This window comes from Chlorocebus sabaeus, chromosome 10 (genome assembly GCF_047675955.1).
Source record: "Chlorocebus sabaeus isolate Y175 chromosome 10, mChlSab1.0.hap1, whole genome shotgun sequence".
NCBI classification, from domain to species: domain Eukaryota; kingdom Metazoa; phylum Chordata; class Mammalia; order Primates; family Cercopithecidae; genus Chlorocebus; species Chlorocebus sabaeus.
In genome coordinates, this window is record NC_132913.1 from 12,762,532 (window position 1) to 12,785,681 (window position 23,150).

At 44.6% G+C, this 23,150-nt stretch overlaps 1 protein-coding gene across 2 annotated transcripts in view; it reads left to right on the forward strand.

Annotated features, from left to right (window-relative positions):
• The window catches only part of EN1 (engrailed homeobox 1), an 84,073-nt gene that overhangs the window by 46,187 nt on the left and 14,736 nt on the right, over positions 1-23,150 (forward strand). Inside the window, exon 3 of one of the 2 annotated variants that reach the window (XR_012094170.1) lies at positions 14,034-14,110. The exons of the other annotated variant lie outside the window; for it this stretch is intronic. The gene's annotated coding sequence lies outside the window, so the exon portion shown is untranslated. Of the gene's footprint in view, positions 1-14,033; positions 14,111-23,150 lie in introns of those variants that run through there. 2 annotated transcript variants of the gene reach the window in all.

Genomic DNA, 23,150 nt, shown 5'->3' on the forward strand with positions numbered 1-23,150 from the left:
TGATTCTCCTGCCTCAGCCTCCCGAGTAGCTGGGATTACAGGCATACGCCACCATGTCCAGCTAATTTTTGTATTTTTAGTAGAGCCGGGGTTTCACCATGTTGGCCAGGATCCTCTCAGTCTCCTTACCTCGTGATCCGCCCACCTCAGCCTCCCAAAGTGCTGGGATTATGGGCGTGAGCCACCATGCCCGGCACAAAACCCTGATTTTAACAGTGGAGCTCACATCTTGGAAAAGTCAAAAGTACCAAACAAATGCAAGATGGGGGCAACGGGAAGTGCACCTTAGGAAAGAGCCGGGCTGGGCTGGGCTCAAAATCCATCCCAAAGGTGTGACCCTGGACAAATCATTTAACCTCTCTTGAATTTTGTTTTTCTTTCATTTTTTGGAAATGAAGGTTGATAGGGTTTGTTTTTTTTTTTCTCTGAGGGCAAAATGAAACAATTTTTGTAGAGCTTGGGATGGAATGGGTACTCCATAAAGGGTACATATTATTATTTTTTATTTCTGGTCCCCACATAAATCTAATGTGGATTAATTATAGCCTGCTGGGCCAGGAACATTTCAGTGTCTGATTACTCATTGGATCCTGACATCCTCCTCTGGGGTCATGATGAAGGTCTGGAGCAGGAGTCAGGAGAACAAGGCCAGACAGGTATTTTCAGTGAAGGAAGGGGCTTGGTCAGAAGGCAACAGAGAGTGCTGGGGTCTGTGGCAAACTAGTGTGCGCATGCCTTTTCTCACGGGGTGATTGTGACTCACCTCCAGCCAATGGTAGCTATAAGTGTGGGCCGTAGTCTCCAAGTTTTCAAAAGAAGCCAGACCATTTTTTCCTTTAAATGTGAAATTAGTTGGTAACTGATGAAAATCTTTTGAACAATTGGTACAGGCCAACTCCATATGGGCCAACCCAAACATATCTGTGGGCCAGATGCAGCCCTCTACTGTGTGACCTCTGGCCCAGAAACCCTGCCTTCTTCTGGATAGGAGTGAGGCAGAGTGGAGCTGGGAAATGCAGGAGCCTGGCAGAATCTACCAGGCATTGCATCTTGCATCAGGTGCTATGAGGGTCCATGCCAGGCCTCACTGGAATATGGAAACAATGGGATGATGTTTAGCACAGTGTCTGGCAGGCAACAGAATTTCAGTCAATGTTATTGATGTTACATGTTCTAGAATGGTTATTCTCCCAAGATCACTTAGATGAGTGACAGCTTTGGGGGCCACATCAACCCCATTTTCGGTCACTGTTTCAGGGTTCATGTTAGTATCATTATGGTTTTAGGCATAGTCCACTTCTCTCAATAATTTTTACATTGTTATGTGTTGTTGATATAATTACACTTGGGGAATTTTGGTACCAGAAGGGCCTTAAGAAATAACCACATCTCATCTCTATGTTTCATAGAAAAAAAGGCTTTACATTCCATAGAAGTTGAGTCACTGATTCAGGGTCCTACAACTAGGCTGCCTGAATTTCTGGTTTAGTTGTGGATGAATTTGAGGTCCCAGCTCTGTCCTTGCTTAGCCCAAGGTCAGGCTAAGAGCTCCTTTGACAAGGAGCAGATGTCTGGTCTTGCATTGTCTGGGACAAGGGACAGGTGGGTGGCTTATGCTAATTGTTACTTGAGTGATAGATCCTGACATGTAGGTGAGATTAGAAATTGAGGACAAGAGGGGAGGGGAAGAGAGTGGGCTGGTAAGATGCAGGCTTAAGGCAGCTATGGTTGCGAGAAGGAATCTCTGACTCTTGGAAACTCTCTCCCCATCCCTGCTTTTTTTTCTGCCAACTAATGTCTTACATTGTTTGATAATGTATTATTTTCACTGTCTGTCTCCTCCCAGTAGAATGTAAGGGCCACAATGTTTACTGCATAAATAACAGTAGTGATGTATGTCCATGCAAGAATAGTCATGCTTGTCTCCATCCTTCACTCATGGGATGGAAAGGACCAGTCAAGTAACTTGCCCACGGTGAGATGACTAAGAAATTACTGGCAGACTAGACCTAGAAACTAGTCCCTTGATTCTAAGCACAAAGTATATTCCCCTCTTCACTTCACATATACATTCAATAGTCTTGACACTACAACTCTGATGTAGCTTCAGTGCTTGTGGGTGGAAATGAAGCTTTGAGCTAAAAATTTGCAATTAAAAAAAATTAAAGAATCACAGGTAGAGTATCACATGGCTTTAGTTTGGGGGTGATTATCACCAATTGAGAGCTTGTCATGTTGCAATAAAAATAATCCCATTTCTTTCCCTACAACTGTGAGGTCACGCTCCAAAGGAGAGCAAGAATTGTTCTGTGACTTTGGGAAATGAGGAGAGAGCCTCAATCCTAACCTGGCACTGAGACTTGGAAAGCTCCAAGGTCAGAGCAATCACTCCATTTATAGAAGTATGGACTGGTGGAACTTAGTTTAATTGGATCTTAAAAATACCACCTGGACCCAGGTTTCCCAAAGAATGGTACATACACTCCTGGTAACAAGAATATGAACATTTTATATTTTCATAGTTACATATTCATTTTAATATGTAGTAGACAAAAATAGCTATCTCATCAGTGTGTGATTTCAGGTGGTTATTGCTTAGGATAAGGCTTGTAAAAGAACTGAGTTATATAAGAAAGAAGTATTAGGTTAATTAGAGGATAGAGGTTATGAGAAAATGCCCCCCAAAAAAAAAAAATCCTGTTGGTGCATAAATGCCTGAAGTTTGGGAAACTTAATAATGTAGCAAAAACAAAAACAAACAAACATACAAAAACAAAAGGAGTCAATGAGATCCTTACCAACACCACTGAACAAACTGGTGGCAAAGCTAGCCTTGAGCATGAGCTGGGGGCATCCCAGGAAGGGGACAGCATCTTCCCAGCCTCCCCAACAACTGTGTTTAGCCTTTCCCACCTTTCACTTCTGTGTCATCTCCCCCACTCAACATGTGCTTCCTCTGCAGCAATGGCCAGGTGTTGGGTGGAGTAGAGAAGTTGTGAAAGAATTATGCCATTCTTCCTGCCTCCAAGGAGCTTTACTCTATTAGTGAAGCAAGATGCTTGCCTGCATCAGGAGTGATCGCTACACACTTTGGACCTTGCATCTCCTTCAGTCCCCCATCTATAATTACTTAGTATAAGTTATATGCATCTATTTCTATACTAGTGAGATTTCCGGGATAAAATATACACAAAAGTAGAAATGAAGGAAGGTGAGATAAAGGTAGAGTAAATAGGGTTTTTAAATGTATGAATGAGACAAAAGAAACTAAATATAAAAAGCAATGGAACACAAAGGAAACTACAGTGAAAACTAAAGAAGATGTCGTAAAGGTGAATTAAGGAATATTTTTAATTAAATATTATTTGTTAATAGTATTTTGACATTTTGTTCTCACTCAAAATTACTAATTTTAGAGAAATGCATTTGAATATGTTTTAATGTTGGATTCGAAGTTCTGATTCTATATTCTTTTTTTTTTTTTTTTGATACTTGGTTTTAATGGTTGTCAGAGCTGAAAGAAAAATCTCTGCAAAGGCACCAAATGGAAAAAATACAGTGCTGACTGTGCTTACTAAATCAAGATGCTTTTTTTTTGTTTTGTTTTTTAAATCTCATCCACCAATTAATGAAAGGTTTTTTTTTTTTTAAATTGAAATTCATCTAGTCAGCCAGTCAGTTTCTATCTTTCTTAATGTCAATTCTTGTAAACTAATCAAAAGTTATATTTTTAACAAACGAGTTCAAGATTCACTGATGATCTTCTTTTGGAAAATTTTTAAATAAGTTAGAAAACTATTTGCAAGTTTTTAAAGTGTGCAAATATTAGAACTTTTTAAAAAAAGTATTGCATATATTCACTTCAGAGAACGAAATCACACAATGATGGAAACACTTCTGAAAATCTGTTTTCCAAATATTTTCACTATGGCCCATATCCCTTTGGCAAAACAGTTATTTATCACTCACTGTTAAAATATCAATGAGTGATACAAAAAAATTACCTGAAAGGGACAGATTTTAAAAAATGCCAGCTGTTATATTATGATAGCCAGTTAGTCACAGAGAAGTCTTGTTAAGGTGCAAGATAATTTCACAGTCACTTCACATCTCATCATATAAAGTATTGCAAGCATTCTACTATTTAAGATAATGCAAACCATAACTCCTACATTAACTGTACATGTCACAGTATGTGGAAACCATCAGAGTTTTGAGGGAACCACTGTCAGGAACAGAAACGGTGGGCCATGGGACCATGAAGACATTTCCTGCCATGCTTCATAAAAACCCAGGCCAGATCCTTCAAGGTTGGCCACTGGAGAGGCCTCTCCGGTGGGTGGCTGTAGTGGGCTGACGGGCTCCAGCTGTCAGCATTCTCCTAAGTTCTCCTGCAGATTCCATCCCCACTACCTCCACTCTGGCCTTAAAAGGTGCTGCTGCTCTTTTCTTTATTCTTTGGCCTAAACCTTCCTTTCCAGATCCAAGCAAGGCTATAAGGTTCAAGGGTCAAGGCTCTCTAACTTCCACTTAATCAACTCAAATCTGTCCTCTTTCCAAGTCTGGAGAATAGACTGGGCATGTTAGAGGAGCTGGATTCTAGTAGAACCATCTTCATGGGTGGGCCCCTCCTTAGCACCCACCACCCAGAATATATGTCTAGACTCCTTGATTTCTCAAAGTCCAAGTTCAAGACAACAAAGCCATGATGAAGAGAAAGGCACCTTTCCCATCTTGGTTCCAGTTTTCTCTCTGGGGTTCTTCCTCTTTCTTGAAAGATCAATGCTGGGAATGGCCATCTTGGAAGATCTTGCTTATCTGCTTGAGCTTGTGGATCATTAACTAATTAATTTGATTAATGAATATTTACTTTCCACCATGTGCCTGGCTCCATGCTAAATCTGACTACATAATGTTGAGCAGGATAGATATGGTCTCCATGAGCTTCCAGTCCCAGTGTGGAAAGCTTATGTTAAACCAACGATCACACAGTTACATGTATGATACAAATAGGGTAAGTGCTACAAATCAACAGTCTGGGTTCTATGGTGGACAATAATCATGGTTGTGGAGTGAGGGTATCTCTGAGGAAGAAACCTTTGAGCTGAGGCCTGAAGAAGGGTAGTCGTTACTAAAGGAGACAATGGAGAAGGAAGAGCATGGTAGGCAGAGGTAGAGCTGCTGCTGTGCACAGGGACTGAAGTCCAAAAGGAGTTTGGTCCAGTCGCAGAGTCAGAATTGGCCAGTATGTCTGAGCAAGGAGTGGGTGCCTGGGAAGCTACAGGGCAGGGAAGGGGCTAGATCACAGCGGAGAGTGGTCATGAGTTTGGACTTTATCCTAAAAGAGGTTGCAAACCATTGAAAACTTTAAACCAGGGAGTGGCATGATCAGATTGTGTGTTAAGAAGGTATCATGGCTGGTGTGTGGTGAGTTGGTTGAAGGGGACAAGAGAAGAAAGCGTAAGAGCAGATAGGGCTAGTGAAAGAGTTTATGCCATTGATGATGGTGGCTGAGAATAAGATGGTGCAGGTAGAGATGGGAGGAAGAGACATGCAACAATAAGATCCAGGAAGCCAATATCATTATTTGAAATACCCACACACAGACAGTGACAGGGGTCCAATGCCTGACATGTAGCTGTGTGTAGGAACTGGCTCTTACTTACTCGCAAGAGCCTATTGTTAGTTTGTTCTCAACTCAGCACTCGGTGATGTTATTTGACGTGTTGAAACCAGCCAAGGTGGTATCTACACCACAGAAATTAGCAAGTGCTAAAAAACCAGGACTTTCTTTTTTTTTTTTTTTTGGAGAGTCAGTTGTTAAACACTTACCAGCACACCATGGCTTGCACATAACCTCATTTTACCAACACGTGTCTAAGCGCTGTCTCCCAGGGGTGCAATGCTATGGCTGGGAAACTACTGGCTAGACAACCTCTCAGCTCCATTAGCAGCAAATTGTTCTTTGCACTGCCATCAGCCTGGGATGCACCTGGGTTGGCAGTGAGTGCCCATTCTGAATACAATGCAGCTTACATTCAACAAACAGTAACAAGCTGCCACTGTTTTCTGGGGACTGTGGGAGGCACGGGGGGCCACAGAGATGAACTTTGCCCCACCTTTTCTCCTTAAACTGGGAAAGATGAACCTGTTCACGAGAAAACTGAATGCCAGGTCCCAGTGGAAAACTGGGAAGTGAAGTGTCAATAGTGTTCAACCAAATAGATGGTGGAGCATCAGATGTGTGCGCGTGTGTGTGTGTACATATATGCGTGTGTGTGTACATATGTGTATGTGTATGTGTGTGTGCATATGTGCCTGTGTGTGTGCATGTGTTGGGCGGCAGGAGTGTTGTGGCAAAGCATTTTGATGTTGTTTGCAGGCAGATGGGAAGCAGAGGAGGTTCTGAGCAGTGCCCTAGGAGGGCAGTGGTATAGACAGAGAGTGGACCTTACTCAGGGATAGAGTTCAATGATGCCATTTGGCTTCTGCATCCCTGTCTGCACTCTAGTATCTCACAATTGCTAGGGATGTTCTGTCGAGCCCTTCTCAATGCCATTCTGACCTCCGTTAATGACCCTGGCACACATAAAATGGCTAGGCATACCTTGGTGGCTTCGGTCAACACTATACAAATGCCAAATTCAAAAGGTGCACTTCTGGCCTTGAGTGAGGATTCCTTCTGAGTCACAGACTTGGGACCTCCAGAAGGTGGTGCTGGGCCTGCCTGCTGGTATCTTGGACCGCCAAGATGGTGTGCAATGACTTAGAGCCCTTCCCTAATGTCTGTTTCTGAGTGTCCCCTCCTTTTTGTTCCCAGGGAGGCAGAGGACTCAGGGCACCAGCCACACCCATGCAGGAGGAAGAGCACAGTCTTGTTCTGTCATACGTTAGCTTTGTAAATTTGGGCTGGCTATTTTATCTCAATGAGCCTCTGTTTTGTCATCAGGAAAAAGTGGGGATAAAAATACTAACTTGTAGAGCTGTTGTGAGAGCTGAAGTTTACGATATTTATAAAAGGGGCTGAGAGTGTACAGTTGGGCAGACCTGGGAGCGAATCCCAGTTGTGTGACAGTGGTAGAAATCATTGTCTCTTAAGGTCATTGTAGGGATCCAATGTGATAAGGTTTGCCAAGTGCTGGGCACAGAGTAAATGTTCAGTCCATGGTAGTTGCTATTGTTATTATTTTTATTAAAGTGCCTAGTGGAGGTGCCTGGCATGGAGTGGATGCTCAGTAAGTGGGAGCTTTCAGCAAGCCTGGGCTCATCAGCACACCCTAATTCTAGCTTGCCTTTGTCTCTCACTGGCGGGACAGGTCACTGTCCCATTCTTCGCCACTAATGCCTCAGTTTAACATGACGAGGTTGGATTATCAGAGTTCCAAGGACACTTTTGGTGCATTTCCACATCAGACTGCTAGGATTCAGATCCTTTACTTATCTTGTGTTTGATACCTGCCATTGCAGAGTGGACACCATGTATGCAGTGGCAGAAAACTAAAGGGAGAGCCTGGGGTGCTGATTCTGGTTCCCTCGGGAGTTCAGTGCATCTGAGGCGTGGGGAAGATTTGAGAAGAGGTTACGTTGGCTGGGCTGGTTTGTCTGAGGCTGGACAGGACTGCTGGAGGCATTGGTACTCCATGCAGAATGGACCAAGTTGCCCACACACTCTGTTAGCATGTCCCATGTGATTGCATGACCTGCATACTTTTCAAGCACTGACTCCCCCGTCATGTTCCTTCCTAGAGTGAGGACACCTCATGTTCCAGGCAGCCTTTGTCTCCCTCTGAAGGACCCCTGACTCCAGGGACCCGTGGACTGGACACATGTTGTGTCGGGCAGATCCTCCTTCAGCTATGGAACCATCTCATCTGACGAAGCTTCCCTACAGTTGTGCAGGCACAGGGAGCAAACTTCAGGCTCACTCTTCCAGCATCCACTCTGGGTTTCCTTCCGGCTGGGATCGTCAGCAGTTGGCAGCTTTTTTCTTCTACCACCAGGGTCCATTTCTCCCTTTGCTCCTCTAGTTCTCACTGTCTTCACCAGGTTGAGGCCTCCAGAGGCCCCTCCCTCCCCTAACAAAAACACAGTCTCCCTTTGCTAGCTGTGACTGCTTCCTTCCAAGTTGCCCTGTGCTCTACCTCACTCTGTTCTTCATGGGATCTTCATGCTAGGTTGCTCCAACCTCCATTTCACTGTGGTAATTCCTAGTCATTTTCACTCTTCCTGGTCCCTTCAGACTGGTAATGCATCAGGATGGTCCACCTGCCTGTTGATGTTCAACCAAGCTGAAGTTTCAGAAATCTTAAACCTCTTCATCAACTGATGATACTGGTGATATCTGTCTGATTGAAACAGATTTAGGCTCAAGGATCCTCACCAGAACCCATCACCTCTGTTTGTACTCCCTTGATGATCTTGGAGTTCCAGTGGAAGCAGGCATGATTCTCGAAGCATGATACCATGGACCCCTGTGACCAGGCCCTGACATCACTCCCCTACCAAAAGCATTCACCAAAGAGTGCTCTTGGAGGGATCCTGGCCCTGTCTCATGAGGCCACTGTAACCCTGGCCGTGTTTGTGCAGATTGGTTCAGGTGGCCTTGGCACAAGCTTCTGGCTCCTCTTTTTGGAATTACTGCTGTTATGCCCAATTTCTACCTGCTGGGACTGTAGGCTAGTCTCCAGTGTTAATGCTCTGACCCCAGACCCTTGAAGATCTAGCCTCTGTCTGACGTTCATTATCCACCAAGCCCAACCCATACCCAGCCCTGTTGCTCATGCTGAATGGGGCTCCAGGGTCCTGTGCTTCCTATTTTTCTACCTGTTCTAGTTGCCTAAAGTGTTCTTCCTTCTCCTGCCCTGGCTAACTCCTACCTGCCCTTCAAACTTCAACCAGGACTTCACTTCCGTTAGGCCTTTCTCCTAACTCCCTTCTCTTCCTGTCCACCCCAGCTGGCATAGGCACTACCCTTGCAGCTTCCCAACACATGGGCTACATCTCCAGAGGCACTAATTTTGCTACACTGTACTCATCCTTACATGAACAACTTCCCAGAGTAGACCATGAACCCCATCCAAGTGACCAGCACAGTTGAACGAATGAAAGTGTCCAGCCCTTTCCCCTGACCCTGAAATCCCTTCTTTTTTTCCCTTCTCGGTCATCTTTCTGGATCCCAGACACCTGCCTATCTGTTGTATTTCTGAAGCCCTGAGTCTACCCATGAACCAATCAGACTGAGTGGCCTAAACTCAGCAGGAAAGGAGGAGGCAGAGGCAGTGGACTAGGTCTAACTCCTTGTCTTCATGTTGGCTAGTGTCCCTGCCACCTAGGCTGTAGTCCTCTCATCTTATCTTCAGCAAGGAAGAAGGCATCCCCTTCGCTCCCCTGCAATAATCACCCTCAACCTAAATCCAAACCATCCTTGCTCTTTTTTGCTAACATGCCCAATGATTCTTTTGCTCTTACCTCACGCTCCCTAACATGCCTCCCAGGAGTTTTCCTGTCTGGCTTCCTTTCTAACCCCTTCTCTCATCCACCATGTGCTCCACTCACATCTGTTTCCCAAATATGCTGTGGCTCCTTCACGCCTCCTGTGATTTTGTTCGTGCTGTTCCTTTTACAAGGTATGCCTTTCCCCTTCCTCTCTGACAAGTCATTGTCCTCAAGAGCTGGCTTACTTGATACCTCTTGGAATTAGCCCCTCACTCCTAGGGTTTCCATAGAACTTTTAGTCATATTTTTACAATCCTTTGTTTATCGCCTTTTGCTTCAGTTGTCTGTCTATACTTTACTCCTAAAGTGTGAGCTGATGCCTAACTCTCCTGTTTTGCTTCTTTGACTCTTTGGGCCCCTGAAGCCCTTGGAGATGTGCCTGGCCCATGGTAGGTCTGAATGAACCTTCTTACCCAGCTCTGTTTGTTTGAGCATCCCAGTGCCTTGCTCCACAGGTGTATCTTGTGGCCCAGCAGCACTGGTATCACCCTCTCAGCAGAAACTGCATTTTAACAAATACCCTGGGGATTCACACACACATTAAAGTTTGAGAAACACTGGCCTAATATTCAAAGAGTTTCTTATGTCAGACAAAAACCTTTGCTGCTTTGAGCTGACTGTTGGGACAAACCACCACTACAGTGGGCCTTTTTCTTCCCCCAGTGGCTTGAGACTGTTGCATTGCACCTTTGCATGTCCTCAACCAGAATAAATGAGAACAGCATTCTTAATGTGCCCACCAGCAGGTTCCTCTCTTCTAATCAATTCCATATGCTTTCTGTGACTCTCTTTCTGGAATGTAAAAATAACCCTATTACCAACTCTTCCTCCTAGTAGCCTTTTCTCTGTAGCCAAGTTAATTCCAAATAGAACATCTGGAAATTCTATTTTGTTGCCTAATTTAAACCAGACTAAAACCAATCTGCATAAAAGTTTATGAACTTTCTGGAGTCTCACACCTTATATTTCCCCATCTGGAGAAGCTGGCAATTCAGAGGCCGGGAATAGGAAGGATTTGGCCATCTCTTTTTCTAGGGCTGGGGGCGAGTGTTTGTGGCTTTGTGGATTGGGACGGGGAGTTGGGGTGGTGCAGTGGGTGGGCAGGGAGTTTTGCAGGGAGAGGAAAATGTTTAGAGCTGACTTTCTTGTGGGAAAAAAAAAAAAATTCTCCATGTGGATTTAAAGGTCCTTTAGCTTTAAGCTGAGGTGGTGGGTGGCTGAAGGGGCTATGGGGAGGTGGGGATGCCAGGTGAGCGAAGAAAAATGGAGTGTCAGGCAAAGGGAGAGGGGAATGGGGAATGAGGCATGAATCACCAAGAATAAGCTGGGAAGTGTATTTCAGTAGCTGTCCATTGGACCCAATGGCTCAGGACTTGGAAAGAGGTTACACCAGCTCTTATCTTCGTTGTTAGTTTGACTTGTGACCCATAGACTAACTTAACTGAGAGGACAGCCCGGAAGTAAGGGGCAAGTTAGTTAGTCAGTAGGGGAGGGCATGAAATAAAAACCACTCAGGATATTTTCAGCAACATGCAACAAAACCCCAATCAAAATTCCAGCAAGCTTTTTGTAGAACTCGACATACTGATCCTGAAATTTATGTGGAATAGCAAAGGATCTATGCTAGCTAAAACAATTTTGTAAAATAAGAACAAAGCAGACTCAACAGAACCTTATTTCAAGATTTACTATAGTGTTATAGTGATGGAGACAGTGTATCATCAGCCCAAAGATAGATATATCAATGATTTGAGCAGAAGGAAATCTAAATAGAGAGAATTTGAGTCTATCTCAATGCTTTTGGGGTGCTGCAACAAATACCATAGACTGGGTGGCTTGTAAATAATACACATCTGTTTCTCGCAGTTCTGGAGGCTGGAAAGTCTGAGATCGAAGTGCCAGCAGATTCCGTGTCTGATGAGGGTCATAGAGGCTGCCTTCTCACTGTGTCCTGGTGTGGACGAAGGGGCAAGACAGCTCTCTGAGGCCAGCTTAGAAGGACACTAATCTCCTTTGTGAGGGCTCTACCTTCATGACCTAACCACCTTCCAAAGGTCTCACCTCTGAACTCCATCACATTGGAAGTTAGAACTTTAACATAAGAATTCTGTCAGGGAGACACACATATTCAGTCCATGACAGATGTTTATACAAACACTGGAAGGGCTGGAGGAATAGGCTCCAGACTGGGCCTCCAGGAATGGGTCCTGAGTGCAGCACTATAAAACACCCTCGACAGGGAAGCGTCTGCCTCTGGGGCTACCATGAACCTGCCATAGTTCAGGTATCAGGAAACTGGAATCAATAAGCTGCCTCCACTGCTTTATCTGTCCCTGGATACCCAAGAAGCTGAAATAGGGACTCAAAAATGCTGCTGTAGACATTTCTTAATTTCCATGATTTTCTTTGTTAACCAGGGTTGGAGGCGGTTGGGATGAAAAGGGGAGAAGGAGGGAAGGAAGAAAATAAAAACACCTAAAGGGCCTTCATTTCATTTCTGCCTTCTAAGTCTTATTGCCAGAACACAAAACTGTATCCAATACACCAGCTGAAAAGGACTCTGGCCCATGTGATGTTTCTGGCTTTCTGTCCTCTGCAGTATAGGAAGTTACCTGAGAAGTAGAGAGCAAAGGTGGTTGAGCAAACCAATCCATGGCATCCACCACCTTCCATGATTCTAGAGCTCCAGCTGCTTCTATTTATATGTACAGTCATTCAGCCGTCATCTGCTAATGCTCAAGGCAGGCTGAATGCAGGTCTAGGTGCTAGAGCCACAGGGATACATAAAATAAAGATCTCACATTTAATAAGCACTCACTATACACCGGGCCCTCTGCTGAGTTTGCATGAGTCATCTTCTCAATCCTTGTGACACCCTGATGAGAGAAGGACTATGATTTCCCCATGTTATAGTTGGAGAAACTGAGGCTAGGGCAGGTAAATGACTCTTTGAAAGTCACAGATTTGAATTCAGGTCGCCTGACTCCGAAGCTCCTTCCTTTCTCTTCTACGATGCTGCCTTGAAAATACGCGTCCAAGACACATCACGAAAGACGGAAGGCAAAGAACGTGCAGCACCCATGAGTGAGACCAGTCACAGCACCCCGAGGGCTGCAGGGGAGAGACCACAGGAGTTGCCCCGCATGTCCTGCCCTCCACTGGGAGGTCCCTGATCTCTTCTTAAACTGCTTCATATGTCTGGTTGCTGTACAGTCACTTGGGATTCAAAATGGATTCAGTGACCTTTTCAACATGGCGTGTGTAGTGGGTTGAATTGTACCCCCACAAAAAGACGTGTCCAAGTCTTTTTTTTTTTTTTTTTTTTGACACTCTCACTCTGTTGCCCAGGCTGGAGTGCAGTGGCACAACCTCAGCTCACTGCAACCTCTGCCTGCCTCAGCCTTCCAAGTAGCAGGAATTACAGGTGTGTGCCACCACACCCAGCTAATTTTTTAATTTTTAGTAGAGACAGGGTTTTTGCCATGTTGGCCAGGCTGGTCTCAAACTCCTGGCCTGAAGTGATCCACCTGCCTTGGCCTCCCAAAGTGCTGGGATTACAGGCCTGATGTGTCCAAGTATTAACTGCCAGTGCTTGTGAATGTGACCTTATTTGTAAACAGGGTCTTTGTAGGCATAATCAAGGTAAAGATCTCAAGATGAGATCATTCTGGGTTGGAGGTGGGAGAGTTAAATCCAATGACCAGTGCTCTTATAAGAGACAAAAGAGGGCGGGCGCGGCGGCTCATGCCTGTAATCCCAGCAGTTTGGGAGGCTGAGGTGGGTGGATTATGAGGTCAAGAGATTGAGACCATCGTGGCCAACACGGTAAAACCCTGTCTTTACTAAAAATACAAAGATTAGCTGGGCGTGGTGGCACATGCCTGTAATCCCAGCTACTTGGGAGGCTGAGGCAGGAGAATCGCTCGAACCCGGGAGGCAGAGGTTGCAGTGAGCCGAGATTGCGCCACTGCACTCCAGCCTGGCCACACAGCGAGACTCCGTCTCAAAAAAAAAAAAAAAAAAAAAAAAAAAAAAAAAAAAAAAAAAGAAAAAGGAGACAAAAGAGAAAAACACACAGAGTGACACTGGGAAGAAGATCATGTGGGGACTGGGCAGAGACGGGAGTGATGCTGCCAAAAACTCTGGAACAACAGGAGGGACCAAGAGCTGGGAAAGACAAGGAAGGGTTCTCCTTTAGTGTCTTCAGAGGGAGGATGGTCCTGTCACACCTTGATTTCAGCCTCTGGCCTCCAAAGCTGTGAGGAGATACATTTCTATAGTTTTAACCATCCAGTTGTGGTCATTTGTCATGGCAGCTCAAGGAAAATAATACAACAGGTAAAATAGAGCTCTCCTTGATGGACAACATTTCTTCAAGCTTCAATTGGGTCCTTCTAAAATTTACAGTTGGTTTGCAGACACCTCGACCTTGATCTTTAGAGATTGAGCATTCATCATTTTTTATTTTATTTTATTTTTCTCCTCTGTCTGAGAACTTCCTAAATCTCTCCTGCTAATCCAAGCCCTATACTTTCCAGAAATCTTAAGGAAGCGTGGAAACCCATGGGCTTTGGAGCTGGACACTTGGGGTTTAAATCCTGACTCTGCTATGGGACTGTGGGTAAGTTGCTTAACCTCTCTGGGTCTTAATTTCCCTATCTATAAAAATAGGGATAATTTCAATACTCACAGCATAGGGTGGGTGGATTACATAATGTATCTAACATGATGTTCAGCAAATAGTCATTCTCATTCCTTTCGTTTTTCCTTCAAGACCAGAGTCAAGACCCTCTTCCAGGGAGCTTTCTCTGAGGAACTTTAGTCCCACAGTCACTTCTCTGCAGTGAGTTGCAGCTGCTTTTCCCGAATGTACTACTCAATCCAGCCCTTGGGTTTAGACTGCGTGTGCTGTTGCCTAATTGTTTTGTATGCATAAACCTCACCTACCCCATCCCATCCCTGGGAAGGCCGTGGTAGTGCCTCCACCTCTGTCTGCTTGTCACTTCCTTTTGTGGCTTCCCTCAGCACCTAGCACAGAGCTAGCCACACAGAAGGAGCCACGTGGAGATGTGGCCACCCCTGAGTGGATGAGCCTTTGCCAGCCTTTGGAAATGTCTCTTTTCTCCCTGAACCTCATTTCCTGAGAGTGGCCAGGTAAAAACTCAACTTGGAAATCATCAAATAGAAATAGGCTGCCCCTGGGAGATATGCACTAAGGAAATGAGAAATATAGCCTCTAAATGGAATAGAGGCTCATTAGTCCTTCTCTCTCTTGCAAACACAACAATTCTTTAAATTAAAAAAAAAGAAAAGATCTGTCACTTTTGCCCCATTTCTCAGTGGCTTCTGCACAGCCTCACTGAAGGGGAGCCTCATTACGAAGACTTTATTAAGCTTGCAAAACAGACTAGGAAGCACAGTGAGGAGCATACAGAGCTAAACTTGCCAAAATAAATGAACAAAGTACATTCCTGATGCCTGGCCCCTTTGGGAATGGAAACCCAGGAGACCTCGGAAACTATTAGGATGCAACTTTATTAACTTCGCTTAGGCACGCGGCAGTTAGCCCCGGGGCGGCTGCACACAGCTCCTGGCCACAGCATAGGGTCTGAGTTCACCTCCTCCCTGTCCTGGCTGGCCTTTTGGCTGCCCCTCCTTTAAAAGGGTCGGTTGCTGCAGCCCATTTATTTCTCTTGTCATGAGGCCCTGGGATCAGAAGCTCTCTTCAGAGCATCCTTTGCTAAGATAATCTTCTCAATTGCGTCTGCATCTCCAGCCAGGGCAATGCTGATGTGGAGGGCAGGGAGAGAGAAGCCCAGCAGGGACGGCTCCCTCTGCCCATTTGGAAAGGGCATCATTCTGTCATGCCAAATTGCTTGACCATTTCCTCCCGCCCATATCATTCCCATCCTTGGACATAGTTGAACATAGTGTATTGCGCTAGGATTCCTTTGTCCTCTGGGGAGATGCTCGGGGAAGTCACTTTACCTCTGAGCCCCAGTCTTCTCATCTGTGAAATGGGGCTGGCAGTATCCATTTGGCTGGATTATCATGATTTTGATGATGCACATGAACTTCAGCACCTGGCATGCAGCAGCCACCTGCATGTCACTCACTCTTCCTTGCCTTTTCCTCTTCTGTTTTTTTTTTTTTTTTTTTTTTTTTTTGAGACGGCGTCTCGCTCTGTTGCCCAGGCTGGAGTGCAGTGGCATGATCTCAGCTCACTGTGAGCTCCGCCTCCCGGGTTCAAGCCATTCTCCTGTGTCAGTCTCCCGAGTAGCCGGGACTACAGGTGCCTGCCACCACGCCTGGCTAATTTTTTGTATGAAACGGGATTTCACCGTGGTCTTGATCTCCTGACCTCATGATCCACCTGCCTTGGCCTCCCAAAGTGCTGGGATTACAGGTGTGAGCCACCGCACCTGGCCCGCCTTTTCCTCTTCTGTAAGGATGACAGAGTGCTCTTTCAGGAGCTGCTCTGGCTAGGGAAACTGTGGCAGGTGGGGAGCTGTGGGAGGCCTATGGCACTGCCAGCCTTGACCCCTCACCGCAACACAACCAGCCCTGGGATTGTCTACATCCTTTCCAAGCATCTGCGAACTGAAGCCTGTGTTTCTCCTGGGGGTCATGTCTCCCTGAACTTGCTCCTTTTGACTGGAAACATGCTTACTCAGGCTTTCAGGGAGCCTCCTCTGTGGAGACAGCACGACAGAAAGGAGAGCTGAGAGGCAGCACCTTGGGCTGTGAAGGCCAAAGGCAGGCTAGAGAAGAACCCCACTCAGTCCCCTTGGGGCATGCTGAGTAAGGAGGAAGTCTGGGCTGGGGGTGGGGAGAAAGCAGGGAAGCCAAGCATGTCCCTCACGGGAGAGGTTTGGGAGGTTACCCACTAGGGTTGGAAAAGTGAGGATTTGGAGTCCTTCAGATGGGCTGTGGCATGACATCATGTGCTTCCTGTGTGGATTCAGGCTTGGGTCTGTGGTCCTTTAGCCTTGAATTCCTATTCCATTAGGACCCCAAGAGTTAGTGGGGCTGGGTATGGGCTTTCCCAATGCCACTCTCAGGACTTAGGGAGACGTCTCAAACATAACCTTCCAGAGGCTTCTGAGACCAGTGACCTTAGCTCTCTGTCACTTTTCAGATGAGGAAGCCACTATCTAGAGTGAGGAAATTGCCCAAGGTCCAGTGGAGGATAGAGAGAGGCTTCAAGTTTATGGCAAGTTTGGGGCTACAGTCCAGGACTCCTGATTCCAGAACTCATGTCTGTTTATAACACATTAAGTACCTTTAGTCATGTGATGTAGCTTTGTTACTCAGTGTTTCATGAAAAAAATTAACCCCTGTTCATCTCTTTGGTGGGTGTCACTCAGACCGCGTGAAATGACAGGGTGAGGTTATGACTGAGTGAAGTGTGTGCAGGGAATGGGAACCAATCAGGACATGGCCTGTGAAGGCATTTCAGAGCAAGCAATTTGGAGGTGGGGGCAGTTAAAACTAGCAGAACCTACAGGTAGATCTACATAAGGAAGGGGGTTGATTATTTGTTTTTGAGCTCTGATGAACGCTACAAAGGTTTCACAGACTCACGCCACTGGAATGCAATGCTGGGAGGCCCTGGACTGGTCCACTTCAAAGATAGTAAATCCACAGCGTCGTGTCTACCACTGTTATCTGCACCCATGGCAGGTATCATGAATCGATCATGGCACTCTTTCCTAGTGAGCTGGATGCAGCCTCAGGATCCCTTTCAATGTAATGCCTGAGCAGCCACTGTCCATCAACCGGACGGACATGGGAGGGGAGCTCTCTTTGCCCTCACTGATCTAGTCTAATCTCTCTTATTTGTAGTTGGGGAAACTGAAAGGAAAGCTTGCCAAGAGGTCTCCCAGTCTGTTTGTGGCAGACCCCAGTTTTCCTATCTCCAAATCCTTTGCTTTGTGCACCAAACCATCCTGCTGTATCTACATCAGTTTGAAAAAAGAAGTGTAAAAAGATGCAATAATTGCTCACCACCTGCCAGCTGTCACCTGGCAGTGAGCACCAGCCTTGTATTTCTGCCCATGTGATGGTTCTGGTTCCACCTCAACGACAGTGTATTTCCCTGATGGCCCCCCAAACCCTTTTAAGTCCAATTTTGGCAAATTGATTTTCACCCTTATGACTTCCTGCTACCAAGTCTGGGGGACCAGAAAGGCTGCATAGTGTACTTAGGCAAGATTGAGGGAGAAGGAGAAGGGTATTTCTCTAGGACTACTTCCACGTATTACTGATCTAAGACTCAAAAAGACCCTGAGGGGGGGCGTTTTCATAAACTATCATCATAATACAAATCAAGCAAAGCATCACATGGTCTCCAGCACAGCTGCACATTCTCGTGAGGAAAAGATTTTTTTTTGAGTTGCTGGAAAATCAGGTCATTAATGCTTCTCCTCATTATTTTCTCTGTTCAGTTTCCATGCAGGTATCATTTTCTTTGAAAAGTGATCAGCCAATTGCTAACCAGGGCAGGATCTTTAAGTGGACCTGTTGTCTAAAAAATGTGTGCTACTAAAGTTGAAAGAGAGCATGCTCTTGGCTCATCCACAAGGAGCTAATTGCATTTGTGAAATGGAGGACTCACCCTGGCCTTCCCTTTAGCCGGGCCTAACACTGCTTTCAGTGACTGCCAGCAAGTTCAATCAGTGCCTTCTTATCTAACAGAGTGCTCCCTTGGTGAAACCCACTTTTAACAGTGATGATCCCACACATTGTCTTGAGCTTTATTATTTTTCAGAATCCTATCTGTTCCTAATTTACAACAGTCCCTTTTTTACAGTGCATTTCATGAGTGGCAACACCGTGTCAGAGGAGCAAAGAGGCATCTCCGATGCTTCATCGCAAACTGGAATCAGACAAAACAAAGATCTGAGTCTCCTACCTGCAAGCACTCAATGTGTACTCACCACCGAAGACTGTGCCCACGTCGCCAGGCATGGCAGATTGAGCCTAGGTGGGACAGTTTCAGCTTTTTCCTGCACTACTTGCTAAATTGAATAGGCTATTGCCAGCTCTATGGACAACTACAGAACACCATTGTGGTGATTGTTGGGCTTGGTTAATCTGGAGTTTGTTCCTAAAGATGCTTATATTTTGGTGGTGATGGTTATTGGTGATGCCAGACACATGTTTACCTTCTAGGATAATTGCAGGGAGTAGCATGCACCAAGACATAGTATAATTTGCAAGTGCGTGGTAGTTATCTCTTGAATAGTCTCACTTACAGAAGTATGTGTGTCTAGTAACTTATAGATGAGGATATGAGGTTTCAGTGGTCACATGGAGCATCCCTGTGCTTCAAGGCAGACTTCACCTAAGTTATTTCAGACAGGAGTGTCTTTTTCATTCTTTTTCCCTTTTAAAGAGTGTCAATGAAGGAAAGTGCCTACTGTCTGTGGGTCAACCACTTTAGCATTTAACAACTGTCATGATCGGGAAATTAATCCTGACATTGAACCAAAATTCTTCCTGTGGACCATTTACTTCATTTTGGTACTCAATGGAGTGGGAGAACAGCTGCCCACCATTCTCTGTCTACCTGCCCACAGATGAAAATTGCCACATCACCCTTTATTCTTTTCTCCAGTTCTGGGCTAACAATACACATGAGGGTTTTACCTTTCATCATAAATCCTGTTTGCAAATTTCTTCCAAATCCTTTCCACATTCCCACATTATTATTGACTTACGATAGTTCAAAGCAGTTCTGATTATGTGAGTCTGTTTTATCTCAGATCATGCGTACTATGTACCTTTCTCTCCACTTCCCTGTCACTTCTTTCATTAAAAAAAGTCACACAAATCATCAACCACAGCCTTTGTATTATACTTGTAAATACTTGTGGTCCACTATGATCCTTTGCCTTTTTTTTGTCCTTAGTTTGCATATTTTCTTTACCTATTATTCCTTTATTCTGAGCTTGGCTACTTTTATTTATTTAAAGAATCCTGCTTAACACATTTCTTTGTTGGACAGAATTTTGAAGATTACAGACATGTCTGCCATATGGTCCACTGATGTTAGATGTTACAAAGGATTTTCCTACATTTTCTTCTTATACTCATAGATACTCGCATGCATATGCTAGTATGCAAAATTAGAATTAAAATTAAAAGCAAAATTAGAACATAATAACATGAAGCATTTGGTCTATACTCGGGGGTACAGATCTAAGTTCTTTCAACAATGGAGAATTTTTTTTGGTAATGTAAGATGGTAACACATGACATTTGCATAATTAAGGAAGGAATATATAGAGAGCTATGTGGTAATAATGATGATAGTAGGAGTAAACACCCACTGGGGCCAACTGTGTATCAAAGCATGTGCTAAACACATTATGAAAATCATTTGAAACAGGTTGTCAGCAAAATAAAAATTCCAAGAAAGGATAGATGGTTGCAGGATACAGAAGTCAGAACAACATTATGGAAGAGGTAGGGGTTGAGCAGGAGTTGAGTTGGGCCTGGACCTGGCTCAGGTTTCCTAGCTTCTAGTCCATTACTTTTTTTATATGCACCAGTGCTTGCTGGGTTTATGAAGGCTAGCGTTTTTTGAGACAAGAAAATTGTTGGAGATTCTTTGGTTGTGAAGTCTTATTCCTACTATAACGGTATGTTATTTAACTGAGACCTTTGTCTTCATTAGGGCCCAATTAACACTGATGAATTTTGGGCAAGGGATGGTTTAACAAGGGTATGGGCCAGATGTTACAAAATGATTTGCCCCTGACAAGAAGGTAACAGTCAAGTGGTTGTGGATAAATGCCTGTTCTCTCCAGACTCCACATACTCACTTCCATGCCCATCCACACATGTACTCCCAGCCAAGTTACAAGTGAGAATATCTGTATTTCTACTGCAACTTAGAAAATGATACCTGTAGTAATCAAATATCAGGCCTCCAGATTCAGCCTTTGGCTCTTGGAGCAGAACTGGAGCAAAAACCCTCAAACCAAACTCAACGGGAAATGAAGACTTGCACTGAGCTGGTGTTGTTCCCCAAGTTACTCACCTTCTAAAAGGGAGACACATTCTGATGCATTTCCTTCTGCAACCCAGACATGCTCTAACAGAGCAGTGCTGCCAAGCAAGAACCTTATTTATTTCTTTATTTTTCCTTTTTTTTTTTTTTTTTTTTTGAGATGGAGTCTCACTCTGTTGGCCAGGCTGGAGTGCAGTGGCCGGATCTCAGCTCACTGCAACCTCTACGTCCCAGGTTCAAGCGATTCTCCTGTCTCAGCCTCTCGAATAGTGGGACTTACAGGCATGCGCCACCGTGCCTGGCTAATTTTTGCATTTTTGGTAGATGGAGTTTCACCATGTTGGCCAGGCTAGTCTTGAACTCCTGACCTCAAGTGATCCACCTGCCTCAGCCTCCAAAAGTGCTGGGATTACAGGCATGAGCCACCGTGCCTGGCACAAGAACCTTATTTTTAAATCATCCTATGTTCAAGTAACTTTTCTGTGGTAGGCACAGGAAGTCGGGTGAAGGACCCCAAAGATGAAGGGGTGATGCTGTTTCCAATGAGTTGTGGTCCAGTGTAGGAGTCTCCAAGAAAGTACATGACAAGATGTGCAGCACAGATGTGTTAAAATCAGAGCCCCGTGGCATAACGAGGTGGCTCGTGCCAGTAATCCCAGAACTTTGGGAGGTTGAGGCTGGAGGCCTGCTTGAGCTCAGGAGTTCAAGACCAGCCTGGGCAACATAGCCAGATCCCCTTTCTACTAAAAATTTTAAAAATTAGTCAGATGTAGTGATGCACACCTACAGTCCCAACTACTCAGGAGTCTGAGGTAGGAGGATCTCTTGAACCCAGGGCCCAGGACATGGAGGCTGCAGTAAGCTATGATCATGCCAACGGACTCCAACCTGGGTGACAGAGTGTGAGACCCTATCTAAAAATATATATATATATATCTATGTGTATATATATATATATCAGGGCCCCATATTTGGTAATGTTTCCGCCATCCCATTTCTCCAGGTGAAGGTAACTTTTCCTTCATCTGAACAACACCTGTGCAATATTGGTGCTCCTATCTGGCATTATTTTTATTACATGTATACTTATAGTTTGTGTCTGGTGTCCTCTCATTGACTGTAAACTCCTTGGGGGCAGATCTGTTTTCATGGCCTTTCTCACATTGCCACAATGCCTTGCACAATGGGAACATGATAGTTATCGAGGGAGAGAATGAATGAATAGTGGTGGTGTGAATAGGTCTCAGAGAGGAGAAAGTTTAACTAATTAACTAATAAATTCATTTAACAGATATAAATTCACACCTACTATGTACCAGGTAGTTTCCCAGCTGGTGAGGATATAGCAGTGAACACAAAAGACAAAATCCCTGTCCTCAGGGAGTTTTTATTAAGGTTGGAAGCATCAAATTCTATTTGAAAATTTGAGTAGCGTTCACAGTAGAGGTAGATGTAACTTTGGCCTTGGAGAATGGAAGGAATTTTGTTGGGTGGAAAAGAGTGAGGACAGAGGCTGTAATGGGTGCAGGGTGTGGGTAGAGAAATGACATACATTTCTATCACATGAAAGTCTGAAATGTGCTGTCAAACCTGATCTCACTGCAGATTCTATTGTCTACTTTTAGATACACTTTGTTATAAGAAAGCTATACTGGGATCTACTACACTTGTCCCAAAATTGAAGGGGACGTGAACAAACAAGATAATGAACAGCTACTGAGATGGATTTTGTTTCATTTACCCTGCACAGTGACCCTGCAAGTTGGTTATTGTCACTTTTATGCCCTGGAGAAAACTATTGCTCTGAGAGGATGCTGTCTAGTTAGTTTGGGTTGCTAAAACATAATACAATACTGAGTAGTTTAAAGAACACATTTTTTATTTTCTACAGTTCTGGAGGCTGGAAAGTCCAAGATCAAGGCACCAACAGATCCAGTAACTAGTGAAGGAACTCTTCTAGATTTGTAGATGGCTATCTTTTTGTTGTATCCTTACGTGACCCAGAGAAATAATCTCTCATTTTTCTTCTTATAAAGGTGTGAATTCCATTCCTGAGGTGTCTATCCTTATTAACTAATTACTTCTCAAAAGTTTTACCTCCTACCGTCACACTGGGGGGTAGGATTTTGACATACGAATTTTAGGGGGACACATTCATTCCTAACACATGCATAAGTTGCTCAAAGCCATAAAGGAGGATTTATTCCCAGCTCTATCGGATTCTTGAACCCACCAAACCCAGGTTCTTGACTGTTTACCAGGAAACCAAAGATTCAAGTAAACAAGCAAGTAAGTCAGTTAACAAGCTGGGCCTCCTTTGACAAATCTTTTGGGTCCTGATGTCTACTTTATGGGGGTCCTTATAGGACTTCAGTTCTGGCTACTCTGTGCTAATTTTATTCTCTCTCAAGTTCTTTGAATCAGAGGCCTTGTGCTATAAGCAGGATGATTCTTTCTGGAGCCCATGCCTTGGGGCAGAGTTGGGTTGAAATTTCCTTAGAACATCTGGATATAATAATAATAGGGCATTCCCATGAATTTCCTAATAGCTAAACCTTGCAGGATGCTTGCCATCTTCCTAGGGCCCTTGCTTTGCCCTAGTTTTCTATTCTTTTTTGCAAAAGCCTTGACCTGATCC